General features: G+C 37.7%; 1 long non-coding RNA gene across 1 annotated transcript in view; it reads left to right on the top strand.

Annotated features, from left to right (window-relative positions):
• The first annotated feature begins 4,605 nt into the window (after positions 1 to 4,605).
• Positions 4,606 to 26,832, top strand: part of LOC137166787 (uncharacterized) — a 147,679-nt gene continuing 125,452 nt past the window's right edge. Inside the window, exon 1 of the long non-coding RNA XR_010923817.1 lies at positions 4,606 to 4,649. This is a non-coding gene — a long non-coding RNA (uncharacterized lncRNA). The remainder of the gene's footprint in view (positions 4,650 to 26,832) is intronic.

Below are 26,832 nucleotides of genomic sequence, written 5' to 3'. Positions count from 1 at the left end.
ACTGAGTCTGGACTTGTCCAGAATCAGCAAAAACTCTATGACTTCTTTGCAGAACAGGTCTGAGGCATTGTCAGAGGTGAAAGAGAACAACCTAAATACACTTTGGAATAAAATGAAAACAATCAAGCTCCTAGCTGCGAAAGCACACATTCTGAAAAGTTAGCATTGGATTGCACCTTGGAGAATGTGTTTGAGCTGGAGAAAAAATGGAACAGAGTGAAAAAGTGTGGCTTGGAAACTGAAGAATGTAGGATAGAATACAAGGAATTGAGCAGACAGGTTCAAAGGCAGACTAGACAAGACAGGAGCAAATAGATCAGGACAAATGGAAGGAACTTAAGAATTATGAAAAAAATAATAATACAAAAGACATGTTCACAGTGGTCAGACTTCTTACTAAAAAGCTTTCCCCGTGACCTAGAATAATAAAAGATCATGATGGCAGAGTTCTTACTCAAGATGATGCTCAAACACAGGTGGAGAGAGTACTGTGCCAATCTGTATGCCTCATCAAGGACACTTTCAATAGAGGACAACAGAAAAGAATGGGAGCCACCATCCTGAGAGAAGAAGTAGTGTGTAGGAAGTAGTATGAAAATGAAGCCGGGGAAAGCACTAGAGTAGATAACGTACCAGGAGAATTGCTAAAAGTGACTGGTGACTACAGTATTGATCTCATGTGGAAAATTTGCAATGATGACTAGAAATTGGCCAGATGACTGGATGAAGGGAATCTTTCTGCCCTTACCAAAAAAAGGGGATATAACAGAGTGAAGTCACTACTATACCATCTCCCTAAGACTCACATGAATAAAAGCTGCCCTACATAATTCAGGGTCACATGAAGTAAATGATACAAGCAGAACTACCTCCACAACAAGCGGGTTTCAGACAGATACAAGGCACACATGATCACATTGCAAAAAGCCATCATATAACTGAAAAATGTAGGGAGTTATCATCACCCATTGATTATATGTTTCATTGAGTACTCCAAAGTGTTTGTAACCATCCAACATGACCGTGTCCAAAAGTTACTGGTAGACCTGATGAGTCCAAAGGATCTCACTGGACTCATTGCAAGTCTCTATTGTCATCAACAGACAATGGTGCGAACAGCAGCAGGTGACAATGAGTGGTTTTCCATTGGGCAGGATGTGAAACAAGGGTGCATTCTGTCCGTAAGTCTTTTCAACATACATGTAGACAAGTTCCAGATGGCTATGATAAAATGGAAGATGCTGGGATTCCCATTTGTGGCAACTGACTTCAGCTATGCTTGTGATACAACACTCTGTGCTGCAACCATTATAAAATGCAATGGATGTTGGAGTCTGCAAAAACAGTTCATGAGGAATATGGACTGTCCCTGAATGTGGCAAAAATGAAATGCATGTGCTCTGACATGATCAGTAATGACAGGATGCAAGTAGACATCACAATTAACAATCAAGCTAGATAGATTAATTTAATTATCTGGGATCATACATATCTAACAAAGAAAGCTGCTCCAAGGAAATCAGAAGATCAGGGATGGCTTGCTCAGCCATGGGCTCCCTTATGAAAGTGTGGAAAAAGTACAAATATTCAGCAGATGAAAATCTTAATTTTTTTCCATATCAGTTTATGGAGATGAATCCTGGTGAATGCTGTTGACAAGAAGGAAACCGAAGCCTTTGAGAGGGGGTGCTGACAAAGACTCTTGCGTATCTCCTGAACTGTAAAGAAGGTGAATGCTTATGTTAGAAATAATACTGGAGAGAAGTGGACTCTTTTCTTGAGAATCAACAGGCACAAAAGTACATTATCAGGGAAAGTACATTATCAGGGGTCTTTAAATCCACACAAATCCACACAAAGTAAATGCTTAGCATTGTTATTAATCCAGAGGTTAGAGGGGGAAATTCCATGTCATTCCACTTGTAGTATTTTGTTGCAAAAGTAAGAAAAGATGGGGAAAGTGGAAACCATTATTACTGTGCCTTTTCCATTTTGCCATTGCATACTTTACAATTGCCTAATTGTTCATCAGTGTCACAAAAGAAATGCTTTTTATTTTTTCCAGGCACTTAGAGATGACTTACGTGTCGTTTAGTCAATTGGCAGAAAAAAAGTCAATTTATGGATCAGATTTTCTCTGTTTCTTTATTCTTTAAAATAATTTACTTTATTGGTTTAGTGTTCTTTAAAAGTGAGGGATTGACAGAATTGCAGTGCAGACACATCATTTCACAGAATCAGGTCATGCACAGACATCTCTGCCAGGACTGGGACTGAAAAGGTAAGAATTTGCCAGCCTACATATGTATTTAAACTCAAATTCCCTCAGGGAAAACATCCAGCTAGCCTCCCAGCACATTTTACTATTGAATTATCATATTAGAAGTTAGAAGAAACAAATAAACACACAGACTATTTAGGGTAAGACTGCAGACTGCTGGGAAAACTTGTTTAAAAACCAAGGTCAAATCATCTGTTCAGCATTCAGTTTAAGGCCAGGACTACACTACACGTTTTGCCAGCATAGCTGTGTCAGTTAGGAGTGTGAGAAAAATCACACTACATAGCTGATATAGCTATTTCAGCAACCCCCCCTACATAGATGCAGCTTATACCAGCAAAAGAGTCCTTTTGCCAGTATAGCTTATGTTACTCAGGAAAGTAGTTTAATTACACAAGCAAAAGAACTCCTTATAGATTCATAGATTCTAAGGTCAGAAGGAACCATTGTGATCATGTAGTCTGACCCCCTGAATGAGACAGGCCATAGAATTTCCCCCAAATAATTCCTGGAGCATATATTTTAGAAAAACACTCATCTTAATTAAAAAATTTCCGGTGATGGAGAATCCACCATGACCCTTAGTAAAATGTTCCAGTGGTTAATTGCCCTCACTGTTAAAAAATTTATTTTGTTGTTAGTATTCCTACAAAAGCAGATAAAATAATTACAAGCGACAGAGATAGAATCTTCCTAGAGGCTTTTGGAGTTTGAGAAAAGTGTTAAATTCCTGACCTGTAATTTCTAGCAAGTGAAGTTCTTTTGGAGTTTTTCAGTATATATATTTTTATTTGGGGTAGAGCACCGGGGGAGAGGTGTAAATGCCTTATGTAAGGCCAGTAGAAACCCATTGAATTAGAACTATACTCTTAGACAAACAAGAAGTGAAATCCTGACCCCAGTGAAGTCAATAGTAAAACACTCGTTGATTTCAATGCAGCCAGGATTTCACTCTATGTGAACATATGCATTACATCACAACCAGTCTTACCAGAAAAAGATCAGTAGACAGTAAAAACAAAGCCGTGAATACTGTTTATTTGTATCTTTGCTGAATCAATTAATAAAAAATAAAAAATAAACATTCTGATAGGTGTTCGCATCAGCCAATAGATATCCATGGAAATCATCTGAGATTTTAAAGCTATGTGTACTTATCGAATATCAGTTACTGGCCCTTGATGTAAAACAATAAAATCTGAGTTCTGCGATACTTCTAAAACCTTGAATAACAATGAAATTATTAATAATTAGTTATTGACAAAAGGGAGTTACTGTTGAAAATGTAATCTGTTGTGGACTGAAACAGATGGATAGGGCTAAACTCTAAGAAATTAAATAAGGGGGCATGATTTCTATTTTCATATATTTCTTGCATATCAAAAAAATGACAATGCTAATATACTAAATCATTCTGATTTTAAAATATATCACAGTAAAAAACATTATTAATAGTACCAATGATTGTATTAAGAAGCCGCATGAGTACATTTTGTCCTGATTATGAGACAGCATATTGTATATACATTTCACATAAATTTTGGTTTCTAATAATATAAATGGTCATTTTTTTAAAACCATTTTAAAAATGGAAAATAAAATATGTCTATATTCAAATATTCAATATAAAATATTCAAAATATTCAAATAAGTATAGCTATATTATATAAAACAAGCAGCATCTGAAATGAAGCAGTTATGTATCAAAATTAAGAAACCAAAAAGCTAAATTCCATTTCTAGCAGATTCTCACTGACACACTCTGCTCTTGACTATCATTTAGCTCATGAAGGCAGAATCACATGAAAGACCTAATAAAGTGTAGCATGAGCCTATGTGTTTTGTTCCTAATGTATTACACTATAATTTTTGTTGTAATTATTTTTTTTTCCTACTTGATATGCTTAAGGACTCTGCTTACATAAATATTACAGGATAACTAAAGCTGACAAACACTAGTGACAATATCTCTTGGAAAGATGATAATTACAGATTACTACATGGTAGAAAAACACCTGATAGGCCTAAATGATATAATTAGATAAAGCTCTTTAAAACTGTAATTCACGTAAGACTTTTAATATTTTACTATGCTCCTCTCTGCTGTATCAAAGCTATGAATTTCATGATTTATTTGTCACTATTCTCTATTTTTCTGCTGTACACTGTGTTTGTGGGCTATGGCAACCAATCCCCTTGGGCTTTCTTTTGCTTTAATTTGCATAAACACAGGCATCATATGAATATTCAGTGAGTGGCTTTGCATTAAGTAAGTGCCCTTAATCAGCTTTTCAGTTCAGTTTTATTGGTTGCACGCACAGTCACTTATTTCATCCAGAAAATCTGAGGGCCCTACAAAGCTAACCAGGTAAGAATTGTAATTCTTTGATGCATTTAATGAAAGAGTATTATCATTTGATTATATAGGTTCTGGAGAACGCTTAAAGCTTGGTAGGTTTCCTTTTGGTTTTTGTGTGTGTATGTTTTTATTATTATTATTATTAACCCATGGTGGTCAGGTGGGCACATGCTTCTGTAATTTGCATAAACATCGACTCTTAATGAATAATTCATAAGGGTTATTTTAAACACTAGGCTTCTACTTCGGATGGTTCTATAGCTTCGCAGCTTGATTGGCTGTACAGTGTTTTTCATCACCAGCAGAATTCCTATAGCATGAAAGCAACTAAAGCTGAATTGAATATACAGTATTTGTTTTTTGAAAAATGTCTGCTATCTTTTCAAAGCAAATTGCACAGATTTCCCCCCCACCCATTAGTGCTTCTAGCTTTTCATGAAAAATACATTACAAGCTTGACTGTGGCTGCCATTTGTAGCCTTGACCAGTATCTGTGATTCCTGGAGAATGCAGCAGCAGCTATATTTGTCTTTAACTTGCATAAACATGAGCAACATGTAAATAAGAAACCATTGCATTTATATGGCATGTGCTACTGGCATCCGCACAATTCCATTGCAGTACTATAGATCTCTCACCATCACAGTCTTCTCTTTCAGTAGTGATATGATCTGAAAAAAATATAATTACTCACTGAAGAAGTTATCTATAGTATTTTTTTACTCTGCCTAAAATTACATTTCAAGTGGGCCAGGGGGAAGAGACCTTTTCATTCTCTAAGGAGAGGAAACAGGAGGGAATTAATAAAGGACTAAACAGGACAATGAATTTAGAGAGTAGAGGATAGTTTGCTTATTTCATTTAGTACAAATAAATGGCATTTCTCCTTATGCTTTATCCTCAATGATATGCATGATATGCCTTTAGGACAGCTTTTGTTAGTCACTTAAAATTAACTACTTCAGGATATGAGAATCACAGCTAAAACTTGCTTTTTACAAATGGTTCTGATCCAAAAACCTTACAGACATGATGATCTGGGGATAGTCAGAATCTAAAGCAGAATTTAACGTATTTAAGTCTTTTAAAAAGCAGTAATTCAAAAAAAAAAAAAAAAAAAAAAAAAGAATAAAAAGAAACATAATGCATGATAGTTGTAAAAGCCATATGAAATGGTATGTGTAATCAATGTATCTCCCATTGAACAGTATGAAATGTAACACTGTGTGTATTTCATATAGGATAGGAGAAAATACTGGGTTATATGTGGCTTCAAGCTATAGATAAAATCTCTACATTTTAAATGACCAGATTTTAACAATACTAAAATTACAAAATGTACACATTACATTGACTCAGTGTAACATACAGTAATGTGATGTGAAGTTGATGTGTTTTTTGCCACGTAGTAATCTCTAATGGTATGATGCTGAAACTGAATAAAGAACAGTGTTTCCAAATCTGGTACCAACCGTGCTTAAGAATCCAATGCAAAACAAAATCTGTGGGAGCAAAGAAAAAAGCAAAAATGCCTTCGGTAGTTATGCTATTAACTTACTTCTTTGGGGTAACATTATTTCTTAATTCAAATACTATTGCTATTTCTTTAAAGAAATTAAAGAAATATTTAGAGGATTTGTGATGGGATGCACTCCATACCAAGGGCATGTTTTTTTATTTGACCTGTTTGTCAGTTTATTCCACCTTTTTCCCTTAAATCAGCTCATGCTGTGTTGGGGGAGGATGGGATGTGTGGGGGAGAAACAGGGGAAATGGATTAAATCTTGAAATATAAAAATAGGAGCAAATAGAAAATCTCTTTTAGGATTAGATGCACCTATTCAAGAAATATCACATATTATGTAGAATTATGAAAACTAATTTTAACTTTACCTCTCTTGCCAAGTACGTTTAATTAAATCTTGCAGGATTTAATAAATTCACTGTGCATTTAATCATCAACCATTAAATGTTTACAACTGTAATAAACACCAAGCAATCTTTAATGGACTAAATAGAGATTGTAGGTTTAGTACATTTCAATAAAAGAATATGGTAGTACTAGAACTGGAATATTGATAAAAGAAACTCTATAAAGCAGAGCCAGATTAATAAATGTATACAGGATGGGCTTGTATACTTTATATTTGTGTGAAATACCTGTTAAATGTCAGTCCTTATTAATAAAAGAGAAAAAATAACAATAACATTTTGATTATCGTATTTCTCTTCTATGAGTCATCCTATTGTATGAACTCCTTCAGTCCTTAGTTAGGTAAAAGTCTTATAGACCTCAATATAAGCTTTGACTGTATAAGTCTCTAGGGCTGGGCCCTTCATGATCATTTCTATAGAGGCAAGAGAGGGGCCAGACCCTGCCCTTGACATAGCACAAGAGATTAAAGATGCTACCTGGCGCATAATCTGGAAAAGAGGGATGACAGGTGTCTATAAGGTGGTCTGGCAATGCATTATGGGACCTGTTTTGATGTGTCTGTGAGCACAACCAATGTGCACAACCAAAATCTACTGCTCAGTGGTTGCTGCTGATGGCAGCTTTCACCCTAGCTGGGTAAGCATGGGGGACAAATTTGTCCCTTTCTGCAGATCAATAAATACCCCAATGGGGGCATGCTTCGTTGGCTGGTGAGTTAGCCAGCCCTGTGATCCAGTATTCATCTTTACCTTATGGAGCTCTTCGACTCGGCAGCTTGTTCTGGAAGAAGAGTTTCCTTAACATCCATTCTCCCACCTTCAACAGCAGTGTGGCAGAAAGTAGCCCTTACCCTTCCATGTGGGGTAATTTTATCATCTAAAATATAAACTGTCTACCACATGCTTGCAAAGAATGTCAGGGTTTTCTGTGGTGCTTTGAAATATAATCACAACATCCAAAATGAAAAAAAAGGACGAGGGAGAGCTGAACTTACAGTATGTTCCTGGCATGAATAAGGCCCCCTGTCTTTAGGCCCAGTCCTTTTATACTGGGGAATAGAAGTGAATGAGTGCCTACCCTCGTGCCTCTCACATAATATTTTTTCAAGAAAAGAATTCTTGAGAAGTGTCTTTAACAGTTATGGTTGGAGGTTTCAGTGTGTATTGTGAGCTCCCTCAGTACTTAATTTGTCAGTGACAAACATTTATCAAATGTTTAACAAACATTTTTTCTTCCTACTGGTTAGGTAGCATTTCAGTTAAACAGGTATTAAGAGGAAAGGAGTGGACAAGGTTTGAACTTCAGATTTAAAAAAAAAAAAAAAAAAAAAGTGTGATTGAGCAGGGGAGTGAACAAACAAACCTGTAGGCTTTTTTTTTTTTTTTAAACAAATTTTAAAGAAGCAAAAAAGAACTGTGACCTGTCCGTGCCTAGGGTAGTCACCTTAAAATGCCAAGGTCAGGGCAGGCAGCAAAAGGAGAGCAGATTCTCCCAACACTGGTGGGTGACACTGAAGTCAGACTTCCCAACCAGACACAAACAATGCTTCTGATTCCACACACCGATTATCAAGAAGCCAGTACACAAATACCTACAGCCCCCTTTACTGCATTTCAGTCTCTGGCTCCCAATTGGCACTAGGTCTAGTAAAGAGATCAGTTATTTAAAACTCTATGCTCTTTACCAAAAAGGTTTCTCCTGACCCCAAAGGGTCAGCCACGGTACCAGAGCAATATAAGTTTGGATCTTACCCAAAATACCATGCTGCCAGCCAATTCTTTAGTAAATAAAACTAGAGGTTTATTATAAAAGGAAAGAAACAAGCTATAAGAGAAACGTTAACTGATTAAAGCAATCAGACACATACAATTGATTTGAAAGTCCATATAAAGCAGGTTTCTAATAGAATTGTGGAGTTTGCAGGCTTGAATAGTCCCTCTGGTGTACGTCCAGTACTTGGATGAGTCTCAGTCCTTTGTTTCACAGCTTAAGTTCAGTTCAGTTATAGATGAGTTGATCCAGAGGTGGGTGAAGACTGACTGAAGGCTGGTGACTGAAGACAAAAGGGTGTGACGCAGCTGCCTTTTATGTCCTTTGGCCTTTGCCATGCTGCTTGTGGAAATGTACAGGAATAAGATGGAGTCCAGGGTCACATGAGTAAGTCCTGGTGACTCATCAGGTATATCCCTGGCTTCTCCCCTGGGGCCCATTGTACTGGTGAATTTCTTTAATGGGCCATTAAGCAGGCTAGTGCTGCAGCCATCCTGTCCGGGGTGTTGCCCAGAAACACAGTACACTATGAAATACAGATACAAACATATCCATAACTTGCATTACACACATAACACATGAACATAAACATTATCATCTTACTTAGCACATTATAGCCTTTCTAACAGTACTTGACATGGCACATCTCACAGGAATTATTATGATCTTGACATACTGACGTTAAATAATATATTAAATGCCTCCCCCCAATCCAGCCAGCGTCACAAGAGCATAGCCCCATTTTTAGCCCCTTTGTAGATACTTTTAACCAGGCACAGCTCTCATTGACTTCAACTGTGCCTGTTTGAGGACTTTAAGATTGGTTCCTAAAAAGAAAAAAATGGATCAGCATAAAGCATAGGAGCCTGATTCTCCCCTCATTCACACTGATTTTGTAACACTGTAATTCCTTTGATCGCAGTGGAGTTACTCCTGATTTACACTGGTGAAACTGAGAGGATAATCAACCCTTACATTTTTCTAGCATTTCTAGTGACAAAAAGCAAAGATCGAGTAGTTACTTTGGACATGTCCTAGAGCCCTTGAGATAACATTCAGCCTTATAATGTGTGCGGCTTGGGTGTATTTTACTCTTTATGAGTTCCAAAAAAATCCAACCCACTGACACCTACCAAGCATTTTTTCTGACCACTTACACATTACTTTATACTACCTGCTTTAATGCATTTGTATCCATTCAATCTTGTGCAAAATTTTCTGTTTTTCTTTTGACAACATCAAAAATCTTGGTACTTCTGAAGATATTTTGCTGCAAACTGCTGATAATCAGGATATAGAATGAAAGTGCTGACATATTATTAGCAATAGAAAAATAGCTATAATGGAGGAAAACATTTTAACATAACGAATGAGTTGTTAGTATATCCAGAATTGCATGGCTGATCAGTCCTATAGAATTACTCTTTCTCTAAATATCAACAGCTTACATTTTTTTTTAGAGCTTTTCTTCTCAGTAGGAGAGCAGGACATACTTAAATATATTTAAGTGTGTATTGACATGAATCTGCAAGAACAAAAGATATCGGTTGCTACGTTTGTGCCATAAAGCAGGTTTTCTGCCATGGAAAAAGAGAGAGCAGAGTACTTTAAATATAGAAAGGGTTTACAATTATTGGTCATTTACATAACCCGCTTTTTAAAAAATTGGAAAATTGTCTTTTAAATACACATTTTCACAGGGCATTTAAAACACTTATTTGAATCATATTTTTATTTCTCCATGTGGCCAAATATTGATCTACCATTGTAAATATGAGAGGCTGGAGGAATTTGAATTTAGGTGTGCAATGGGAAAAATTATACTATCCTACCTTTGGGCCAGATAGCACTCTCTAGATCTATACACAGTAGGGGCTCTCTGTGCGCTATTATTCACCCCCTCCTGCCTCATGGAACAGGGACTCAGCTGCCTTCACAGCTCTTTCCCCTATGCCCTAGCCTCTGCAAAGGCTTCCCCATGTAGTGTGAAGCCCGTGATAGGGGAGGAAATGGAGAATGGGCAGACTGGGAAGAAAAGTGGGTGGCACGATGGGGTGCATGTCATCTTCCCTCTAGTCCTATGGCAATTAGTGAGAAAAGATCATACAGCCTCAGGCTGTATATAACTTTCCTATGTAGACCTCACAGAGGTTCTGAGGGGCAGCTGCAGCTGTGGGGAGACATGGTAGTGCAGCTCCTATGAATCCATGCTGTCAGGTAATTGGGGCTGCCTGGGACCCAGAGAGAGTGTGGAGGAATAGGTGTCCTACAGACCCTAGGGAACCACCAGATTTGAGGGGAAGCCTGTGGCCTTTCTTACATGGGGTGTGTCATTGCGTGAGGGTGATTTACTGGGAGAGAGATTTCTGTGAGGGGCTATTCACTGTGGTTTCCTCTACCCAGAGACATTTTTGTGGGTTTCTCAGCTGGAGGGAATCACCTAATTGTGTATTACACTACACCAGAGGTATACCCACACTGGATGTTGTGAGTAATTAATTAATGCTTGTGCCTCACTTTGAAGATGAGAAGGGTTAGACAAATGATAAGTATTATAATTATTTCAGTGTAGGTTTTTATGAGTCATTCTTTGCAGTTGTGCAATTGTCTGTAATTTGTTTAGTGCAGTGTGGTAAAGTCTCTAATAAAGAGCAGTGATTTATCCTTTAATAGATCATTAAGAAGGGCCTGATCCTAGACTCACTGAATGCTGACAAAACTCACTTGACAAAATTCCCTTCACTAGCAGCAGGGTTGAGCCCCAGTACAGATACATATACTGAGCTCAGCAGAGCACAATACTAAGTATGTCACCAAACATGTTTGAATCTGGACCTATATTTGTGTGTGAAACTAGGTCATCATCATTGAGCAGGAAACAGTCCAAAACCTAGAGACTGTCTGTCCCTGAAGAACACCCAGATTTCCAGCTCTATAAAGGATAGAAATCTGCTGATCACATAACAAACTCTACAAGTGCCACACAGCATTGTATTTATGCACAAAAAAGTGCCCCAGAGGGAAACTGATTTTGCATGGGAAGGAGGATAAAGTCACTGAGAAATTAAAGCAGTAGCCCCTTGATGTGTATGGCATAATGTGGTATGTTTTCAAAGCCGTGAGGCAAGCTTTTAATAAATTTCATTATTTCTGGGATTTGTGCATGTAATTACCCCCACAGTACTTTCAAAATGTAGTCTAATATGCCTTTACATGATTACAGAAGTATATGACATGATGGGACATGCGATGAATAAATGTGGAGCCATTTAAATCACATAATTAACAATTCTTCTTGCAGCCATATAAATCTATCTAATCTGTCTATCTACGTACTTATATGGTACCCTCTTTAACAAAAAGAGGTATGTGTCAATACAAGAGACCCTTCACAGGCTCTTTTTATATAGTACCATGTTACTGGAACACACACATTTTGTATAATTGAAAAGAGGTACAGAACAGTTTCTACCAATCTTTCTCTTCAGTGTGCAACAAATAAATAGGGCCAGTGGAAACACATACTACCAAAATTCTCATTTTACCATGAATTTAAGGTTCTCTGTGGATTTCAGTGTGTTCTGAATAATCTAAAGTTTGATTAGGAAAAATTATAGTTTCCACCGATACCAATTGAGATTTTATCCCTCTGACAGTGAACTAATGCAGTACTCTATTCCCAAGTACACAGACAAACAAAATGAAACAATAACTCTAAGAGAGGCATGGACTTCCCTCCATTCACCTTGCTGGGGCATTAACTCTGAAGGCTAAAAAATGACAATTTTAAATAGCAACATTAACTATTTCACAGCTGCTCTTCCTAATAGAAACATCTAATGCTTTATTCATTGTGGTAGTATCCATTTGAAAAGTCATTCCATGCACTTAATATTGTATATTAAAAAGATACATGTAACTGGATGCTCTCTGAAATATTAGATTTTTTTAATTCAACATGATCTAGTAGGGAAAAGAATGAAAAGGGATGATGCTAGGTTGCCTGGAAGATCTCTGGGAGAAAAGAAAGATTTCTAGGGGGAAAAGATAGATTTCTAGGGGAAATGAAAGATCTCAGGGAGATGTGGAAGGTATATATATATATATAGGCATGACTGCATGAAGTGAAAAGCCAATTTTTTGTAAAACTATTAAGTAAGGATACAATCTATACTAAATAATTTGCTGGTGTTTTCATATCTGTCTGAGTGCATTTGCTTTAAAATAATTCTGCAGATTTTCCTACAGATATTCCAAACATTTCTACACAATATGAGGAAAGACAATGCAGAATTTTCCAAAAATTTCTTCTGATTTCCAATGGTTTTAATGAAAAGCTGTCCTTCTCTTGATGCTCTTAGTCATCCAGTGTAATTCTTTAAAGAACAGATGATGCTTTGTGGGTAACTTTGAGAAATAATTCTGCCTTTACTTGTATATTTATTCCGTCATTATGGATTAATTTCTGAGATGTGGTGAATGAACACCTGAAACTGAAGTCAGCACCTTTCAGAATTCAGCTCTAAATTATTAGAACCAGCTGAATGGAAAGACAATCTTTGATTCTCAGGTGTTAATCTATGCATTCTCTGTATTCCCCACCTGAAATTATAAGACCCTTTGTGACATTACAATAATTTCAACAGTAGCCAATTGTGATCTCCCAAACAAAGGCATTGAGGCAAGAGGAGAATAATAAATAGGTGCTGGTGAACTCTTAAAAATTGATATGATCTCTCCATGTAAATGTCTCTAAATGGAGGGGAAAATAAACAGGAAAAACATATGGACCTAAATTTTCAGAATTGATTACTGATTTGGGGTGCGTCTATTTTTGGGTGCCCAATTTGTCACATCTTAAAGGGTCCTGATTTTCCGAAAGTGTTGTACAACCAACCTGATTTGCAATGGCATAAATGAGGGAACAACTCAGCCTCTTGTCTATAGGAAAGCTCTGCTCACTGCAATGTTCACTTAACAAAGAGATTTACACACTGAAGCCTTCATGTTGATTGTCAGGGACTGGAAGTGAGCCAACACCTGTAGGTTTTCTTGCGGGCTTGTGTTTCACTAATGAGAATCCCCAAGGGTAAGGCCCACCAGCAGGCCTCGCCCCACCTAACAGAAAATGCAGGTGAGACATGGTGTGCCCAAGTTGGAGAAAAAAATTAAATCTTTTTGAGGGTCTTTGTACCATACTGTCTATGACCCAGGTAATCCCTCTGCCTTTTAGAGGCATTCAACGTCGCTGCAGGCTGTGGGATGGACTAGCAACATCCTTTCAGCAAAGAGCATGCCAGGGGAAAAGTTTTAATCTGCTGTCATTTATCTACAGCCTGTATAAACTTTCCCCAGATATCATGGGTTATATTTCTACCGGTACACTAGAGGCAATGTTTGTGGGATAGATGGTGGGGGAAAATAGGGTAAATGAAATGCAAAGGAGGTTAAAAATCCTGTTTAATGAAATACCAAGAATTCCAGGATCCAGACCACAAGACCAATGCTCCATGATTGCTTATCAAAGCCATCAGTGCTGTCATTCACTAGCCAGAGAAGTTAATTGTAGCATTGTACACAGATAAATCAACTTTTTAAACTACTTAAAAATGTATTAAAATGGGATGGCTAAACTGAATATTCTCAGTTTTACAATAGGTTGCTATACCTTTCATTTGAGTTATCTAGATATCATCCAAAATGTAGACATACAGAGAGAGAGAGAGGAGCATTTCAGAAAATTGACAGCTTTGTGGGTGAGTTGAAAGCAGAAGCAAAATATATTAAAAATACCAGAGAGAGGGAGTGAAGCACAGAAATGCAGGGAACCTGGTGATTAAGGGTGTTGTCAATAGACTCTGACAGTAGGCATGCTCTGAAAGCTGAGGTATTTCAAATACAGACACTATCATGCTGGAAAGATAAACACATATCTCTAGTGATTCCCTCATTGGGTTTGACTAATTCTACCCTAGTTGTGCTCAAGTCAATGAAATTAGGTTTTAAAGTGGTATCTGTGATGTATTCTACAGTTGGTATCTGCACTATTGCTTACTTTGGTCAGGATTGTCTTAGAGAGGTGTGTTCCATCCTTTGTATTTAAACTTGCCACTGGAAGAGCTTGAGGCAAGAAAGATGATGTCGAGTAGTAGGGTTAAGATCTGAGCTGTGGTGTGATCATGTTATCTCTTCAGAAAGAGCATATCCAAAAACTAACACTGAAATCATGAAACTAATTGTTTCTTGATCTGCTCAGTGTAGAATCCCACCTCTGGCAGTGGCCAGAAGTACCTGAGGCCTCGGAGAAATGCTGTATTGCACCCACCGTAATGCATCTTGCCAATTGAGTAATGATATGGGGATAAAATCCCTGCCTAACGCCTGCAGGCAATCAGCTTATTGCCTGACACATTTGGTCTGATTTCCCTTGTATCATTCTCGTCGCCTGCATAAGAGCAAATGTTAAAAGATTATAAAATTATCCAATCCTTTGAAAAATACTGTTGAATTATTTTTGTGATGACCTCTCACAGTTTGATTGTAATATGTTGCGAATTCACAGTTTTACTGTAATACATTGCACAAAGAAGATTTCCTTTTATTTGTTTTACGTTTGCTACCTTTCTTTTTCATTTAGATTGTCTTCTTGAACTTGCATTGTGGGAGAGAGCAAAAAGGAGTAGCCGATCAGTTTTCCATTACACCCTTCCTGATTTTACTTTAATCAGTCATGGCTCTTTCTTTCTCTTAGCCAGGTTAAATAAGTCATCTTTGTAGCCTCTCACTGTAGTAAGAATCATCATGTCTCTAATAATTATTAATGCTCTTCTCTGGACCTTCTTTGTTGTGCTTAGGTGCAGTAGTCTTCGATCGACACAATAGATAGTAAGTGTAGCACCTCATACCACATGGGTTCAATAATGATGCAGCAACCAGTGACTTCCTTGATTTTATCCGTTTATCAAACGCTCACAATTTAAATATAACAAGCTTTTTGCATTTAACTTCTTCTGTTTTTATGTTCTGAATTCAAAAAAAATAAGGGGCAGGGGGAAGTGGTGAGGTGGTGATCTGTTCATTGAAGTAAGTAACAGTGATCATGATTCAGAGCCTCTATGATATTTCATATATTGAAATAATAAATAAATATGCATTCTGGGGAAAATCCAGTCCCAACGCCCAAATAAGAATTGTACACAAGAGAGATCTGATGCAGCTCTAGGAGGCAATCCTCTGACACCATGCTATACAGCAACAGTATACCTGAAGTGGAAACACTACTGCAGTTTCAGCAACTGTTATACCACTTTTTTTAGGAGGGGAATAGATGATGGGCTGGCACTAACACAAATTAATTACCCCTGCTGCAAGCTAGAATAATGGTGTATGACAGGCAGGTTTTGTCAGGGACATTACATCCAACCCCCTGCTTGGGCTTCCCAAATCCTTCCACCCTCTCTTCACAGCAGAACCACATTGATTCTACTGTAGTTAGGGCTCTGTGCGTATAGCATGGCATGGCAGGATATACATTCAAATATACAATATATCTATATGCACTTACAGAGAAAGAGAAAATATCGATTCAGTGTAAATTAATGACGCTTTTAGTACCTCCCATTTAAATTAAATGTAAAGGCCTCCTACATAATGGTTTATGGTGTCCCAGAGCTCATTGAAATTTTGAATCAGCAAATGTTAAACCAGAATGATTCCAAATAGCAACTTGATAGTGGATGTATTCTTTTCTTTATGTAGGGCTATATTTCATACACACTGCAAGGTATACCATATTTTGGCCTTGCTATGCAGAATAACCCACACTTCACCCTAAACTACTATGCTAAAACATGAGATTCTTGTCAAAAAGAATGAATAGTAGCTACATTTCTCAATGAATTAACCTGGTTATGTTTTAATTCAAAATTATCCAGATAAACTAGCTGGCAATTTTTCCTTTGTTTTCAAAGATGCACTTGGTAAGTTGACATAACTGAAAGCACTTTATTTGCAGATCAGGTTTATAAAATGAATGACAAAACTGAAGAATTTCCTGTGTTCTGGGAAGAATTTATTTCTTTTTCCAAGGAAAATGTAGATGTACAAGTGAGAGTTACAGGAGATCCCTAGGAATGGGACAAAGTGGACTTTGGAAAATGCTGATGTTTTGTCACTTGCCAATAGATTGTTATTCATCGGTATGCTTTTAGATCATTATTTTAAATTCAATGAAGTCATTTATTCAAATTAAACCCCAACCACCAGTGTGATAAGCACCTTATAAATACCTAACAGCCAGATTGTGACAAGGTATTCTGTTCCTGCTATTTAAAATCAGTTAAATTGATCATTTGCTCATTGTGCTTAAAATGTTTGCTCCAGGGCTGAAAACTTTTGGGTACATAATTTCAATAATCATCTCCAGCGCCATGCCTACAATTGGGCTTGAGCAAACAGCGTTTGCATCTACAAATTAGGTTAGTAGGCATGCAGAGGCTGCTGCAGTTGTTGGTTCAATACTAGGCCCTGACACTACAGTCAGCTCAGCTAGCTCAGACCTGGAGCCTGTGTGGTGCCACTTTGATATCAATGCACTTATCTGATTGCAAGTTTACAGCATGAGACGGCTTGGGGGACACTGAAAATGTATCCCATTAGGCAGATAACCTGCACCAATGTTTGTAAAAGGCTTTTTACAGGTTTATTGTTGGAAAGTGCAGTCACCATACTGACTGTACTGAGTCATTGATTGATAATTATTGTGTATCTACCCCTCTAGCCTAACCAGTTTTAGTAATAATTTGTACTGCAAACTGTGAGCATAAGGATATAATTACCTCCATTTTGGCTTGCATGGAAGTAAATGAGAATTCAGTGAGACACATTTAATGTTGATCAGATTATATTCTCTCTGTATAGGATTATATACCCTGGATTTTCTTGAGCAGCTACTTTCTCCTAAAAAATCATATTAGGCTACCAGTTTGGAAATCTTATATTCAAAGCGTTAATTTGAAAATAATATTTTCCGAAAGATATAATGGTGTTAACATCTGTAGGTATGACATTGTGTGAGGATGATCTTGCATAAATGAAGTCTCTTCCTCGCTTCATATTTAATGGCATCATGTCCGAACCAGTACAGATCTTCTAGCTCTAGTCTGATTTATTTGATTTATAAAAAGAACTCATTGGAAACCACTGTGTGCAATTACAAAACAAACATTAGGCACAATCTTGCAAACAATAATATGGCTTCAGTGGGACTATTCATGTGAGCAAAGTTACTCATATGCACGTCCGGAGGATCAGATCTCTGAGTAGCATGGAACAACATTAGGAGGCATTATTAAACATTAAGGGCTGTATGAAGGCATATAATTTAAAAAAAAAATCACATTTTTACAATACAAATTTGTCCTTTTTCCATTTCACAAAGTATTATAGTTTCATTACAATTTTTAAAACACTGTGTTTTCACAGTCACAATATTGGACATTGTGAAAAGTGCTCAGGTTTTATTAGTGAAAATAATTTTGATAAATGGGGTTACTGGGTGCAAAAATGGGTCCAATTTGCATCCAATGGGATGCAGAAAAGATCAGATTTTGAGCATTGTGTAATTTGTAGCAAATATTTTTCTCAACCCTAAAAATGATATTGAACATATCAACACAATCTTAGTCATATTATTGCAAACAGTGACCTTAAGATGCTTGCCTTCCAGAGCTACCAGAGCAAGCAAGAAATGACTTGTATTGGTAAGTCTTTGTCTTATTTATGGATGGAAGTCATACATAGGCTGTGTTTGGCTTCATTTTGGTTCCAGTGCTGCAACTAAGTCAATATGGATTTTCATAATGGAGAGAAACCCTCTTGTAATGAACTCTGATTCTTTGCTACTCGTAGTGCTCACTGTTTACAGTGAAACATTACATAAGCCCCAATCATATAAGTGATAATAATAGTCTCTCCAGTTATAACTCATCTCCAGATATAATAAAATCGTACTCTAGAAAATGGCTACATTTAGCACTTCTCCACTATACTGTGCTTAATGTCTGAAGGCATCTTGTATTTTGTAATATTTCCCCCCCCTCTCATGGTCAGTAATCTCAGTATTATATCTTTTTCCTTAGTGTAAAAAATGAGTTGACATTTATTTTGTTCATATTTTAATGCACCATACCACATACGAATTGCATCATATTATACAAATCCCATACTAGTCAGAATCAGTAATGTTAGCTATTATTACTATGTAATAGCCTAGTATTTTAACTGTAAGATCTCCATTGTATTGCCTTAACACCTTTGTCCTATTAATCTCATATCACTAGAGGGGGAACTCAATAGGTAATTGAGAGTACAGTATGCTAACAGTTTCGTATCCTATCGGTGCTACTTTTAGCTCATGATATTATTCTGTTCTATATATCAGAAAAATTGCAGCATGATAAGAAGGAATATGATGGGAATAACCACTTAAAATACTATCAATGGTAACAAAAATAATGATAAATCAAGGTGACCCATACATTATCTAGATGGTCTCTACATGGTGAACAAATGGCTGGTTGACATCCAAGATGCTTTGTCTTGTAGAATCGCTATAATATGGCATTAGTCCCTGGGGCACATGCAGTCATATGAGCACACTTGTTTTGGTTCTTGACCTTTTAGAAGATGGAAGCTGGGTAACATAGTTCACCCTGGTGGGACTGGGCGCCCTCAGATGAAGCACATGGTCAGAGGGATTACATGATCTGGAAGGGTCATGTGACTAAGGGATTAGGTGACTGCCTGTGAGGAATATATCCATAGTAGTTTGAATTTACTAAGAGAGGTGAGTGACTAGGGAGTGCTTGGTGTGGGTCTTGCCACAACATCCTGCAGAAGGATTACTGGGGCAGGACTGGTAGAACTCCTTGTATTGAGGAAGTTGATGACTCAGGAACCCAGAAATAAGATTACCAGAATACAAGGGTGACTGTGAAGCTATGAAAAAGGGCCAGAAAGGATGTTGGGAGCCTAGATACAAAAACAAAGGGTAAATACATTCTGCTTAATAAAATTAAGAAGAAGATAACAAGGAAAGAAGTGGGACCGCTAAATACTGAGGATGAGGTGGAGATTAAAGATTACCTGGGCATGGCCCAACACTTAAACAATTACTTTGCCTCAGTTTTTAATGAGATTAATGAAAAACTTAGGGATAGTGGCAGGTTGGCTAATGGCAACGAGGATATGTAAGTAGAAATTACCACATCCGAGGCGGAAGTCAAATTCAAACAGTTTAATGGGACTAAATTGGGGGGCCTGGATAATCTCCATCCAAGAATATTAGAGGAACTGGCACATGAAATTGCAAGATCAATAGCAAGGATTTTTAATAAATCTGTAAATTCAGGGGTCATCCCCTATGACTGGAGAATTGCTAATATAGTTCCTATTTTTAAGAAAGGAAAAAAATGTGATCCAGGAAACTACAGTTAATTTGACCTCAGTTGTATACAGGGTCTTGGAACAAATTTTGAAAAAGAAAGGACATAGAGGTGAATGACAATTTGGATAAAGTACAACACGGTTTTACAAAAGGTAGATTGTGCCAGATCAACCTGATCACCTTCATTGAGAAGATAACTGATTTTTTAGACAAAGGAAATGCAGTAGATCTAAGCTACCTGGATTTCAGTAAGGCATTTGATATATTTCCACATGGGAAATTATTAGTTAAATTGGAGAAGATGGGGATTAATATTATAACTGAAAGGTGGATAAGGTACTGCTTAAAGGGGAGACTACAACGGGTCATACTGAAAGATGAACTGTCAGGCTGGAGGGAGATTACTAGTGGAGTTCCTCAGGGATAAGTCTTGGGACCAATCTTATTTAACATTTTTATTACTGATCTTGGCACAAAAAGTGAGAGTGTGCTAATAAAATCTGTGGATGACACAGAGTTGGGAGGTATTACTAATATGGGAGAGAACTGGAATAACACACAAAAAGATTTGGATGACCTTGTAAACTGGAGTCATATAAATGGGATGAAATTTAATAGTGCAAAGTGTAAGGTCATGCACTTAGGGACTAGCAACAAGAATTTTTGCTAAAAGCTGGGAACTCATTAGTTGGAAATGACAGAGAAGGAGAAAGACCTGGGTGTATTGGTTGATCACAGGATGCAGGCCTAGCATGCATCAGGCAAAGTATTTCCAGTAGAGACAGGGAAATGTTAGTACCATTATACAAGGCACTGGTGAGACCTCATCTGGAATACTGTGTGCACTTCTGATCTCCCATGCTTAAGAAAGATGAATACAAACTGGAGTAGATGCAGAGAAGGGCTACTCGGATGATCCTAGGACTGGAAAGAGGAGACTCAAAGAGTTGGCTTATTTAGCTTTACCAAAAGTAGGCTGAGGGCAGATGTGATTTCTCTTTATAAATACATGAGAGAGAGAAATACCAGGGAAGGAGAGGAGTTATTTAAGTTATGTACCAATATGGACACAAGAACAAATGGATATAAACTAACCATCAACAGGTGTAGGCTCGAAATTAGGTGAAGGTTTCTAACCATCAGAGGAATGAAGTTCTGGAACAGCCTCCCAAGCGGAGCAGTGGGGGCAAAAAACATAGCTGGCTTCAAGACTGAGCTTGATAAATTTATGGAGGGATGGTATGATAGGACAGCCTACAATGCCATGTGACCCATCAGTGACTGCCAGTAGCAAAACTCCCCAATGGCCAGAGACAGGACACTAGATGGGGAAGGCTCTGAGTTAATACAGAAAATTATTTCCCTGGTATCTGCCTGGTGTCTTGCCCACGTGCTCAGGGTCTAATTGATTGCCATATTTGGGGTTGGGAAGGAATTTCCCGCTGTGCCAGACTGGCAGAAATCCTTGGGGTTTTTTGCCTTCCTCTGCAGCATGGGGTACGGATCATGTGCAGGCTTAAACTAGTGTAAATGGTGAATTCTCTGTAACTTGAAGTCTTTAAACCATGTTTTGAGGACTTCAGTAACTCAGTCAGAGGTTAGAGGTCTATTACAGGAGTGGATGGGTGAGATCCTAGATGATCACAACAGTCCCTTCTGACCTTAAAGTCTGAGACTATTAACAAATTAGACCATGGGAAGTTAGTCTTTAGTTGAAATCGCAGTTGTGTGAGGTTGAATACTTTAAGGAGGGTAGAAAGAGGGGAAACTGAGGCATAGGGGTGTACTCAGAGAGGATACAATGTGTGACAATCATATTGGATTGTACCTATGAGAGAACATCCAGTGCTGCTAACAATGAAATTGATGTCAAAATTTCCATTGACATAACTGGGAGTAGGACTGGTCTTTAAGGAAGCTTTGTTGATTTACAGTAGAGAGGCTTTGGCCTTAATGTAAGTAAGTAAACTTATTCATGAACATCTAGTACATTAGGTGAGCACTGCATGTGCATTTTTGCCTGCTGTCCGGAGCCTCTTTTTGAAAATGTCTCTCTTAATGTTTATCTGCATTTCAAAAGTTAGAAAATGTCAGTAAAAATAAAACAATATGGACATTTTTATCATGATAAAGAGTAATTTAAGAATTTTGCTAATGGTTTCAGTTGTGACACTGTTTTGATAGTTCCAATTTTTTTCCTAGAAAAAGACTGTGTGAAAAGAAGCTTTTAAAAGAAAAATCTAAGGGTTCAGACCTGCCCCTTTTTTTGTTGTGGAGGCTAGACAGGCTGCTGAAGAAGCTTTGCATATGTCTACAACATGGCAATGTCCGCAGCTGGCCTGGGTCAACTGACTTCATCTTGCAGGGCTCGGGTTGCTGGGCTAAAAATTGCCATATAGACAATTGGGCTTGGCTTGGAGCCCGTGCTCTGAAACCTCAGTAGGGGGGTGAGTTTCAGAGCCCAGGTTCCAGCCCTACTCTGAATGTCCACACTGAAATTTTTAGCCCCGCAGTGCAAGTCCCGCAAGCCCGAATCAATTGACCCAGTCTCTGAGACTCTGTGCCCCAGGGTTTTTATTGCAGTGTAGATGTACCCTTTAAGATAAAGGGGAGCAGGAAGGTGGGGCAATAGAGGGTGAAATGGGAATGAGAAAGGATTGATTTGGGAGAGGGAAATATTGTGCAGAGGAGAAGAAACCAACAGTGAGAAAATGATTGATGCAAAGAGTAAGGAAAAGAATTAGGGAGTTCCCATGATGCAACACCTTGTGAATCTACCACATCTTGACAGTGACAGCTTCATAGATGATTGATGCTAACAGGTGAAATAAATGTTGAGATTTGGTTTCTGATCATATAAAAGTGAAAATAATTACTTCATAGCTATAGTAATAATATTGTAGAGGGTTAGTAGTAAAATTTGCCCAGAGCCAATGCCCCTTTGTATCACAAGGACATAGGCCTGGTCCACATACAGTTTTTGTACCTGACTTAATATTTTCAGTCAGGCATGTGATTTTTCATCAATAGTTAAATAGATACAACCCTTAGCATGATGCAGTTATATCAGTACAAAGGTGCCGTGTACTGGCATGGCTTATTCCTGTAAATGTATGGGAATAAGCTATACTGGCATAAGCATCTTTCAACCTCATACAGTTAAAGGAGTACAAAACTGTGTTTAGACAAGCCCTCACATTAAGATGCATCATGCTACTTATGATACTTGACAAATTCACATCAGTGGGTAGCCTTGCATTTCAGAACGGGGGACCTTAGCTGCCACTGTCTCCCACACATTCTGCACCAGGGGGCCATGCAGATTTTAAGACTTGCACCCTGTTGATGAGCAATATTTACTTTACACATACTGTAGTCAGAAATACTCCATCACACCCCTGAAAAGATCAGAACAGGGCCCTTAAAATACGGCTTTTTCAATTCTGTGACAAAGACAAAAGAGCTTTTTATGTACTTTGGAGGATCATTAGCCTATGAAAAGGGGAGACTGATGTTGGCTGTGAATCAGACAGAGCCGCTGGTATATGTGCTTATCTCTAATATACATGGTGTCACATCACGTTCAACCCAGTCAGGCTCAGGCTTGTATTAGAGTGAATGGAGAGGATGGATGGTGGATTACTGGGATATTACATTTAATAGCATCCATTTTAGAGCTGCATTTCATGTTTCTTTCCAGAGAAAACACATTCCTTAAATTGTACACATTCATTTTCCAAAATTATATGCAGAAATTGTAACTGGTGTATTTCCACCCTAAAAATTACCCTCATGTATACATAACTGTGTTACTATAGAGAGTATTAACTGTAAGCTTCAGTAAGAAGCTAGAGTCCTTCAATATGGAAGCGTTTTTAAATATTGTAAATATATATTCTAACCAGTCCAGTACTTTAAACCAGGGGTGGGGAATAATTTTTGCAAAGGGGCCATTCCATGAATTCTGGTAAGTCTCATGGGCCACATAATGCTGGAGCATCAGTCAGCTTTCAGCTGGTCGCTCCGAACTTCCAGCTTCCGGTCACATGACCGGAAGCAGGAAGTTCGGAGAGCAACAAGACGAGAAACTAAGCTGCCTGATGCTCCAGCTACCTTGGCAACTGGAGTGTCGGGCAGCTTAATGATTCTTGGCTGGTCGCTTCCCAAATTTCCTGCTTCTGGCCACATGACTGGAAGCAGGAAGTTCAGGTAGCTACTGGCCGAAAGCTGCCAGATGCTCCAGCATAGCACTCCTGCATGGCGGGCAGGTGGGCCGGACAGAAAAGTTAGATGGGCCAGATCCGGCCTGTGGGATGTATTTTGCCCACCCCTGCTTTAAACAGACCACTTCAAGCATCTTCACCTAGTTCTTCTTGGTGTCTGTTACTCTGAACTGCTTATTTATTTGTAATAAGATAACCCTAGGTACCCCAGGGCTCTATTATTCTAGGCAGTGTACAAAGAACAAGAAGAAGAAAAAAAGACAGTCTGTGCCCCAGAGACCTTACAATATAGGTTGTAAATAAACCTAGGTGGAAAAATAAATCAATAGATACTAAATAAATTGTTATTTATAATGGGTCAAATCCTCTATTCCTAATTCAGTTTTCACTGAAACTCCTGTTGATATCAACAGGAGATGGACTAAGTAAAAAACAGTATTTATGAATTTTCAGTTTTATGGTGCTCATCACTATAGTATTTGAACATTTCACTAACCTTAATTTCACCCCCGTGATGTAGGGAAGAATAATTATCCCCATGTTACAGATGATTCAATGATTTCTCCATGGTCACACAGTAAGCCTGTGCAGAGCAGAGAAAAGAAACCAGATTCTTTGACTCCCAGTCTCATGCCTCAGCCACACTCTTCCTTCTTCCTTGTTTAAGTAGGGATTTGGATCGTTATAAACACACACGTGCATGTTATGTCATTTTTCCACCTCATATGTGGATACCTCTTTATTCACCTTAAAAACATACCTAAGATATCTGATGACCTCAGAAATATATGGATCTTTTACAGTACTCTGTGTACTTGTTATATTTAATTGTACGAGAGACAACCCAAAAGGGGCCAATGCTGAGAATAAAAACCTGTGCCTGTGGATTTTAATTGGCTCTCTCCATTAGGAAAAAATTGTACATGTGCTAATAAATGTCAGAGTGTGAGACAAAGTACAAAATCTCAAGATTTGTGATTTAAATCCAGAAGCAACAAAGCTACACAAATGCAGGCCCAAACACATCTCTCTTGTATGTACTATATTGTGTACATATCACATTTGTATGTTGCACATATTGACATATATTTGATTCAGGTATGTTGAAAATTCCAGCAAAGATGACAGACATTTGGAAGAGGTCAAAGAACAACCATAATTTTGTTTAGTGATTTTTGCTCTTTTCTCTTTGTTTTTTGGATTTCATTGTGATCATGTACACATTATACTGGTAATGACTGCACATGTCTTATGGCTGGAAGCTACAACAGCCAAGTTCTGAGAGGGGTTGGTCAGAAATGACAGGTAACACATTTCAGCAGTCTGGTTTGGCTACTGTTACAGAGTATTGCTTTTCTTTGGTGAGAGGAATAAATTCAGATTTATAGGAAGCAATGAATGGATGGCCAACATGCTACATATTTGATAGTCAGGAATGCCCAGATAATCCTTTCATAAAATGGGGTGGGGGAGTTGGTTCTACTCAATTGGAACTGTCTGTCTTTTTTGGCCCTTATGGGAACATATTTTCTAGCAAGCAATTACAACATAAATGCACCGCTATCACAGAATTGGATACATGAATGAATAAAGAGTGTAGTTTACGTACAGATGTGAAAATGTACATAAGAAGATGGTACTGTTAAAAAAAACAACTCAGGTAATGTAGTGTAAAAAAAGAGGAGCTAATAACATGGGAAAATAATTGTCAGATAGCAGAGAAAGAAGAGAATCACAAGATGGTGTATAGTGCCTCTCTGAGTCTGCTGAGAAGAGACTGACCGATGGAAACTAACTAGCATACACACATCATATTCTCCTGAGGGAGTTTCCCAAATGCAATGGAGGCATCTTGCTGATAGTTTTGTGATAAATTGTCTGGAAAGGGGAGATAATTTAGATCTTCCAAACCACAATGAAACAGTGATAAACTAAGGCATAAGACATATTTAAATATATTAATAAAGCATTTCATGGATACTCTATTTTTCTTTGTGGTTGCAGAACTGAATTATTCAGTATCAATTACAAACCAAATATTAATGCCGAGTGAATAATTCACAATGAATATTTTATTCAATTAATGTAACTTCTTTTTCTGCTTGAAGAAAACCCTCAAATTTAATTTTTCTTCAAATCTGATTTGGTTTGATTTCCTCAGATATATTTGTTATTTAAAAGTATTTTGCAAAAAAAAAAAAAAAATTACAGTTTTATTTTAAACACATCATGGCTTGCTCAAAAATGGTTATCTAAGTGTATTCAAGATTTGATATTCAGATTATATAGGTTAGTTATGATAAATCAGCTAAATCTCAGCATATTGTTTTTGTTCCCTGATTTGGTAAGTGCACAAGCTCTTCTGGCACAAATATTCACAGCTAAGAATCTACCATTCATTTTCTCCAAATATTTGTGCATGTGAGTGTGAAAATTACTTTTGGCAAATGCTCATGCAAATAAAATTTGATTGTATGAATGTTTTGGAAAAGCAAACACAAAAATAGGCCCTCAGTGGCTGAAGCAAATTCCTTAAACATTTGCGTAAATGCTCTACCAAATGATTAACCAATTCACACCTTTTAAGTCTTTCAGATCAAAAGTTTGCCTGACTGAACATCCATCGAGATCACTGTTCCTGTTTGATTGTAATTCCACTACTAGAATTTTTGTTTTGTTCTCCTGCATCTGTCAGATTTTTCAAAACTCGACGCCTAGCACTAAGCACAGACACAGATTAAAGAATGTTGTGATCCTGTGCACTATGGAATTGGGCCCCCAAACCGTCCTTAAACTAAACAGAGCATGTGATATTCA

This window comes from Emydura macquarii, unplaced genomic scaffold (assembly GCF_026122565.2).
Source record: "Emydura macquarii macquarii isolate MOO-44397 ecotype Brisbane River unplaced genomic scaffold, CSIRO-AGI_Emac_v2 contig_2897, whole genome shotgun sequence".
Classification (NCBI taxonomy): domain Eukaryota; kingdom Metazoa; phylum Chordata; order Testudines; family Chelidae; genus Emydura; species Emydura macquarii.
This window is presented reverse-complemented; position numbering and strand designations above follow the sequence as displayed.